At 39.0% G+C, this 7,603-nt stretch overlaps 1 non-coding gene across 1 annotated transcript; it reads right to left on the reverse strand.

The window, feature by feature from the left end:
• Window positions 1-2,530: 2,530 nt before the first annotated feature.
• Window positions 2,531-2,637, reverse strand: LOC148804496 (small nucleolar RNA R71). Its single transcript, XR_016081643.1, has one exon. It is a non-coding gene; the product is annotated as a small nucleolar RNA R71 (small nucleolar RNA).
• Window positions 2,638-7,603: the final 4,966 nt, after the last annotated feature.

Raw genomic sequence — 7,603 nt, forward strand, 5'->3', positions numbered from 1 at the left:
GGGCCTTTGGACTCGATCTACTTCTCGGATTAGTATCGAGTTGACTACCTCGTCGTTCGTAGAGAGTTAGAGTTTAAGCTCATCTCCAACTGATTTAGGCACTAACCAACTGATTTAGGCATAAACCGGTTCAGGGCGGCTACCCAGCCAGTTAGCCTTTGTACTTCCTTTATGTTCCAGGGTGGTCTTATATATAGGATGGCCTTTATTTTTTCTAGGTTAGCCTCGATGCAACGCTGGTTCACTATGTAACCGAGGAATTTAACTGACGTGACCCCGAAGACACATTTGTTTGGGTTGATCTTCATGTTAAACTTTCTTAGAATTTGAAAAACAAAGTCTAAATCATTAATTAAAGAGGAAGAGAACTAGGTCTTCACGACCATGTCATCTACGTAACATTCAACTTTATTTCCAATAACAAGTTCAAAAATTTTGTTTACAAGTCGTTGGAAGGTCACTATAGTGTTTTTCAGTCCGAAAGGCATTACTTTATAAGAGTATAGCCCTAGTTCGGTTACAAAGGCGGTTTTATCCTCATCAGCTAGATCAATACTAATCTGGTTGTAGCTGGAGTAAGCATCCATGAAGCTTAGCAACTCGTGCCCCGAGGTTGTGTCTCCCAAGTGATCTATTCTAGGAAGGGGGAAATTGTCCTTTGGGCAAGCTCTATTGAGGTGAGGTTCCTTTTTCTTTGTCTAACTGGCCTGACTAAAGGGTTCACATTAAGCTTATGATTTATAACACTAGGGTCAATACTGGGCATTTCTATTGCCGACCAAGCAAAAACATCTAAGCTATTCAATAGAAAGCTTACCAGTTGTGATCGAACTAGTTCTTTCAAGCGAACGCCAATCTGGAGAGTCTTCGTGGGGTCGTCATCAGAGACCGGGACCTAGACTATCTCCTCTATCAATGCAACTCGATCCTCGGTGTGCTCGGGGGGTGGTTCTAGCTCCACGTTATCCGCCAACTTGGCCTTGCCCTTTAGTACGGCCATGTAGCACTTCCGCAACTCTAGCTAATCGCCCCATACTACCCTTACTCCATAGTTCGTCGGGAACTTCATTGACAAATAGTAGGTCGACACCACCGCACATAGTGCATGCATGATGGGCTAACCTAGAATGGCGTTATAGGGGGACGAGGTGGCAACCACCAGGAACATGTGCTCGAACCTAACTGTGTTGGGTCTAGTCCCTGCTGCAACTGGTACCATGATTCGACTAGAGGCTTCACCACTTCTCCACTAAACCCAACCAGCGGTGTATCTGCCAGCTGTAAATCCTTCCGCTCCAACTTCATCTTTTCAAATGCTTTGAGGAAGATGATATCCGCTAAGTTGCTTGAGTCCACTAGGATCTGCTGATGTGAATAAAAATTACTATATTTTTATCCCTAAATATTCAGTCTTTTATACTTAATTAGTACTTAATTGGACTCATTATTCTTGTATTTCTATTTAGGGCACGAAAAAAGGCGTTAAGAGAAAAACAAGGCTAATCGGGTAAATAAATTTGGAAAAACTTGATAGAGGTAGATTTGATATATCCTGAGAGGGAATATTAAATAAATTTGGAAAAACTTCAGCTTATGAAAATAAAAACTTATCTTGGTTAATCTAATAAATTGATATCCATTGAAAGGGTTAGGTGGACCAATATTCCTAGCGCTTCCAACTAGATCGTTGCAAGTTTTGTCATTAATTGCCTTTGTTTTTATTCTTTCTTTGTTCTATCTTTTCAGTAGTTCCTATTGTTAGAATTCGGTTGTTCAGATAATTGAGGGAAGCTATAGTTCTAATACTTATTTTGTTAAATCCTTGTGAGAATGATATCTTTATACTACTTGATAACTAGTGCACTTGCTAGGGTTATATAATTATAGCTATCAAGTTTTTGGCGCCGTTGCCGGGGATTTAATCCTAAAATAATATTAGAACTTGTTAACTTTGGTTAATTTGGATTTTTTATTTTTTTTTCTTTTATCATTATTTATTCAAATTCTTACTTAGTGTATGACACACACTAGAGGAGAAGAACTAGCAGAATTCGATCCTGAGATAGAGAGAACATTTCGCATACTACAAAGAGCCAATAAAAGTAAAGAAAGAGAGATGGTTGAAGAGGGTGAACCAGCAGAACAAGAGATGGTAGAAGCAAATCGAACTCTTTTGGACTATGCTTGTCCAACAATGGATGTGGCTACTTCTAGCATTTGCAAGCCAACAATCTAAGCCAATAATTTCGAGATCAAGCCTGCGATCATCCAAATGATCCAAACGAGTATTCAGTTTAGTGGGTTGCCGAGTGATGATCCTAATGCACATATCGTTAACTTCCTGGAAATATGCGACACATTCAAGCATAATGGAGTTAGCGATGATGCTATTAGGCTTAGACTTTTTCCATTTTCATTACGTGATAGAGCTAAGGATTGGTTTAACTCACTCCCTACAGGAAGTATTACTACTTGGAATGATTTGACTCAAAAATTTTTGGCTAAGTATTTTCCTGCCTCTAAAACAGTAAAATTGATCAATGATATCACTACTTTTGTTCAACTAGAGAAGGAATCTTTGTATGAGGCATGGTAATGATTTAAAGAGATGCTTAGGAAGTGTCCTCACCATGGAATACCTGTTTGGCGCCAAATTCAAACTTTTTATAATGGTATTACTCCATCTAATCGCTCCATTATTGATGCAGCTGCAGGAGGCACTATCATGAGGAAAACTCCAGAGGAAGCCTATGATCTAGTGGAAGAGATGGTATCGACTAGCTACCAATGGAATAATGACTGAGCTGATCAAAGAACAAATTTCAACCCTTATGTGAATACATACAACCCAAGGTGAAGGAGTCATCTGAATTTTTCATGGAATAAAAACCAACAGCATCCGCTCCTGCAAGAAAAAAAAAAGGGAAATTTGGAGGACATGATTTATAAGTTCATTAATACTACTAAAGCAAAGTTCCAATATCACAAAAAGAGATTCTTAAGTCAAGAGGCATCTATTCAGAACTTAGAAGTTCAAGTGGGGCAGATTGTGAGCATGCTGTCAGAAAGAAGAGAGGGACGATTACCTAGCAATACAGAGAAGAATCCAAGGGAGCAAGTGAATGCCATTGCCTTGAGAAGTGGAAAGACTATTGGCGAGACCCAGAATGATGATCAGAAAGCTGAAGTTGTCGATTCACAAAAGGAGACCAAAGGGAGTACACCTAAACTGAATTTAGATGCTATTAAACTTCCTCTCCCCTACCCTTGAAGAGTTTTGAAAGCTAACTTGGATAAACAATTTGAGAAATTTTTAGAAGTGTTTAGAAAAATACATATTAACATCCCTCTTCTTGATGTATTGTCGCAGATGCCAAAATACACCAAATTCTTGAAGGAGGTGATGTCAAATAAAAGGAAATGGGAGGAATGCGAGATGGTGAAATTAAACGAAGAGTGCTTAGCCATTCTCCAAAATAAATTGCCCCCAAAGCTTAAGGATCCAAGGAGTTTTTCTATACCGTGCACCATAGGAAATACAGAATTTGAGAAAGCTTTATGCGATTTAGGTGCCAGTATAAATCTAATGCCATATTCTATTTTTTAAAAACTTGTATTGCATGAACTAACATCTACTACTATTACCCTGCAATTAGCTGATAGAAGCATCAAATATCCTAGGGGAATAATAGAAGATGTTTTAGTCAAAGTGGACAATTTTATTATTCCTGTTGATTTCATTGTGTTGGATATGGAGGAAGAAAGGACAATGCCCTTGATTTTTGGGAGACCTTTTCTTGCTACTAGTAATGCTTTAATTGATGTGCAGAAAGATCTACTTACTCTTACAATCAATGGTGAAGAAGTAGTATTTAATGTATTTAAAACCATAAAGTATCCCAACACAATTGAATATGAAATATATGCAATTGATTGCATTGATGTTTAGGCAGTTAAAGTCAATACAGATGATCCTTTAGAACGTTGCAATCTTAATTCTTGTAAAAATGTGCAGGTCTTGGATGAAGAAGTTAAGGAGGTTTTGAACTATTTGGTGGCCGGTCAGGAAGAGTGCAAGCCAAGACAAGAAAAATTTTTACCATTGGATGGACCGGCCTCTACCAAGCAATTGCGACCTTCCATTGAAACACCTCCAACTCACACAAAACTCCTCCCATCTATTGTGCAGACCCCTATTCAAGATTTAAACCCACCCATGATGGATGAGAGGGTATAACATCAGAAGTTGCAACTACAAAGCCTGGAGGATCCAATTTATAATTAAAAACAGGGAAGTTTGTTTTTCTTTTTTTTCTCTTCTTGTTTTTATAGTTAAGTTATTTCCACCTTTTCTTTTTACCTTACACTGAAGACAATACGTAGACTAAGTGTGTGTGTGGGAGGGGGGGTGAGAGTATAGGATTTTATTTCAGTTCAAAAAAAAAAAAAATCAAAACCTCAACTCTTTTAAAATCAATTGAAACAATGTTCTAGGAAAATTCTTGTGAACCTATTAATGATGTACGATCAACGAGTACATGACTTATCTGAAGCCATTTCCAGTTAAGCTAGTCCTAAATTCAGGTTTAAGTAAATGGGGTAGTTGTTTTACCATTGCTACAATTGGTAGGATGGGGCATAAAATGCACCTACCAACCAAGTAATTCAATAGTATGATGGAGCATAAAATGCACTTACTAGCCAGCAAATTCAACAGTAGGATGGAGCATAAAATGCACCTACTAGCCGAGTGATCCAAAAGTGAGATAGAGCATAAAATGCACTCACTCCCGATAAAAAAAAAAAGAGGTTTTCCCTTATTTACTACTTGGTTTGCAATAGAAAAGATTGGATTGGCTGATGAATGAGTCGTGTATGACTTGGTTGTGTTAATTTAACGGTTTGAAATAGTTAACCTAGAATGTTTGTGGAGAAAGATGAAGGAGAGTTGAGTTTAAAAAAATTGGTAGGAAAGTTAGTTTGTTCTTGTTTTATTTTTTCTTGCCCGAGGACGGGCAAAGCTTAAGTGTGGGGGGATCTGATGTGAATAAAAATTACCATATTTTTATCCCTAAATATTCAGTCTTTTATACTTAATTAGTACTTAATTGGACTCATTATTCTTGTATTTCGATTTAGGGCACGAAAAAAGGCGTCAGGAGAAAAACAAGGCTAATCGGGTAATTTTGCACAATTTTGGCACTCCTTAGTAATCTAGACATAACTCTCCTATCCGGACTACGATTGAGATGATTCAAGATGCATTGGAAAGATAAGGAAGAACTCTACAACTTTTATGTTTTGAGTTTTGATATATTCAGGCTGAATCAAAGTCACAATCGGGACCGAAGTCTGAGCAAATTCATAGGGATGCCCAATTCGCAGAAGAAGCCCAACTCACAGAGAAGCCTTGCAGCGGCCCAATTCATTGAGGAAGCCTAATATGAATGCAAGAATAAGAAACTGCAAAGAATCCTATCAGATTTAATTTTCTGATGTAATTCTAGAAAGATAAAGGATATTGAAATTACTAAATAAGAGATAAGGATAGGATTAGATTAGGACTTTCTATTTTTGAGGAAGAACTCCAAGAAGGAGTTGGAAACAGCCCATCCTCCTAAAGCTATATAAAGTGGGGGAGGACTAGCTTTAGGCATCTATAAATCCATCTTGGAAGCAAAGCAAGAAGGAGAAAAAGAGGAAGGTGGCGGCAAGGAGAAGACAAGCTCATAGATCTCAGCTTCAAGGGCGACATCATGAATTCTTTCTTACCCCTTGTTTGTTTTATTTCCTTTATCATGAATTAATTTATTTGTAGCTAGGGTTGTGGAAAGCTTAATGATGATAATGGATTGATTTTTATTCTGATTTATCCAAGATTGTTATTTTCATATTGTCTGAGTTATTATGCATAATGCGATTAGGAGCTTGATCACCTCTTAATTGATTTGGCTTATATGAATGAATCAAGAGAGGAATTCATATAGTGGACTAAATAATTCATAGTGTGAATTGAATGGTATATAGGAATATATATATACATGATTCATCTGATGGCACAGGTTTTTCATAGAACTTACTACATCTCTATCACGAGAACTCTATTCGAGAGATCGAAGGGTTACTTGATAGAGGTAGATTTGATATATCCTGAGAGGGAATATTAAATAAATTTGGAAAAACTTCAACTTATGAAAATAATAACTTATCTTGGTTAATCTAATAAATTGATATCCATTGGAAGGGTTAGGTGGACCAATATTCCTAGCGCTTCCAACTAGATCGTTGCAAGTTTTGTCATTAATTGCCTTTGTTTTTATTCTTTCTTTGTTCTATCTTTTCAGTAGTTCCTATTGTTAGAATTCGGTTGTTCAAATAATTAAGGGAAGCTATAGTTCTAATACTTATTTTGTTAAATCCTTGTGGGAATGATATCTTTATACTACTTGATAACTAGTGCACTTGCTAAGGTTTTATAATTATAGCTATCATCCACCTCGAAGTCATTGATTATCATCTTGGCTACGAGGGCCTCGTCGTGCAGATATTGGATCTTGCGAGCATCATCCTCGGTGAAGTAGATCACCTCCTCCACCCGAGGGTGCTTCAATGGGTTCTCGTCTTCATGTTTGAGCTCGCGGAATGCCTCCTTGCCTTCTTTGCTGCAACTTGCTACAATGGATCCACCGGTGATCATCTTGATCACCCCGTGGATCAGTCTGTCCTCCAGTGGTAGTTGCCGAGGTGGCTGCTGATCGCGATCGTTTCGTCTACTCGATTCTAGCGCATCTCTCTACTTGATGAACTTCTTTAGATAACCTCAGCGGATTAGCTCTTCAATCTCGTCCTTTAGGTTGTGGCAGCTTTCGGTACTGTGTCTGATGTCATAGTGGAAATGGTAGTTCTGATTTGGATTTCTGCTGGCTGGGTCTCCGCGTGGCAAACTCCCTTTTGGGCCGCAGTGAGCTGCACAGTGCGGTCGAGGTTGGGTACCTATAGTCTCCGAGTTGAACCTCTTGATGTAGCTTCAAAGGGACTCATTCTTCTGCTGGACCATGTTTAGAAGGCTCGTCATAGACTTTGGGCGCTTCTTACTAGTGATGAAGTGGGTGGTGAACAGGTCCACGAACTACTACTAGTTTTTGATCGATCCCGGAGGTAGGTTCCTATACCATGATCTCGTTGTGTCTCTGGATGTCATTGAGAAGGCCATGCAGAGACTAGCGTCGTCTACCTTGGCAAGTAGAATTAAGGAAGAGAAACTGCCAACGTGGTTATTGGAATTAGAGTTTCTGCCAAAGGTCTCCAGGGTGGGTGTCTTGAAGTTCTTTGGCCTTGTGGCCGAGATGATTTCTGGTGATAGGGGGAAGGCCAGCTCAACAAAATTGGAGCCGGTTGTGCAGCTAGCAAGCTCACTTCTTTCCTCCTCTTCTCTACCGCTGTTGTTGGGGCACTACTCTTTGTTGAGGTGCGGTGTGCTCGGTGACATCGTTGCTTCTTCACTGCTTCTCGGTTGGTGCTATTCACCTCAGTCTTGGCTGGTATATTGACCCAGGTGTTCTTTCGTTCTCGGATGTATCCACAAGGAGGGAGCTGATGTCTG

This window comes from Nelumbo nucifera, chromosome 1, assembly GCF_055504915.1.
Source record: "Nelumbo nucifera cultivar China Antique chromosome 1, China Antique-T2T, whole genome shotgun sequence".
Lineage (NCBI taxonomy): Eukaryota > Viridiplantae > Streptophyta > Magnoliopsida > Proteales > Nelumbonaceae > Nelumbo > Nelumbo nucifera.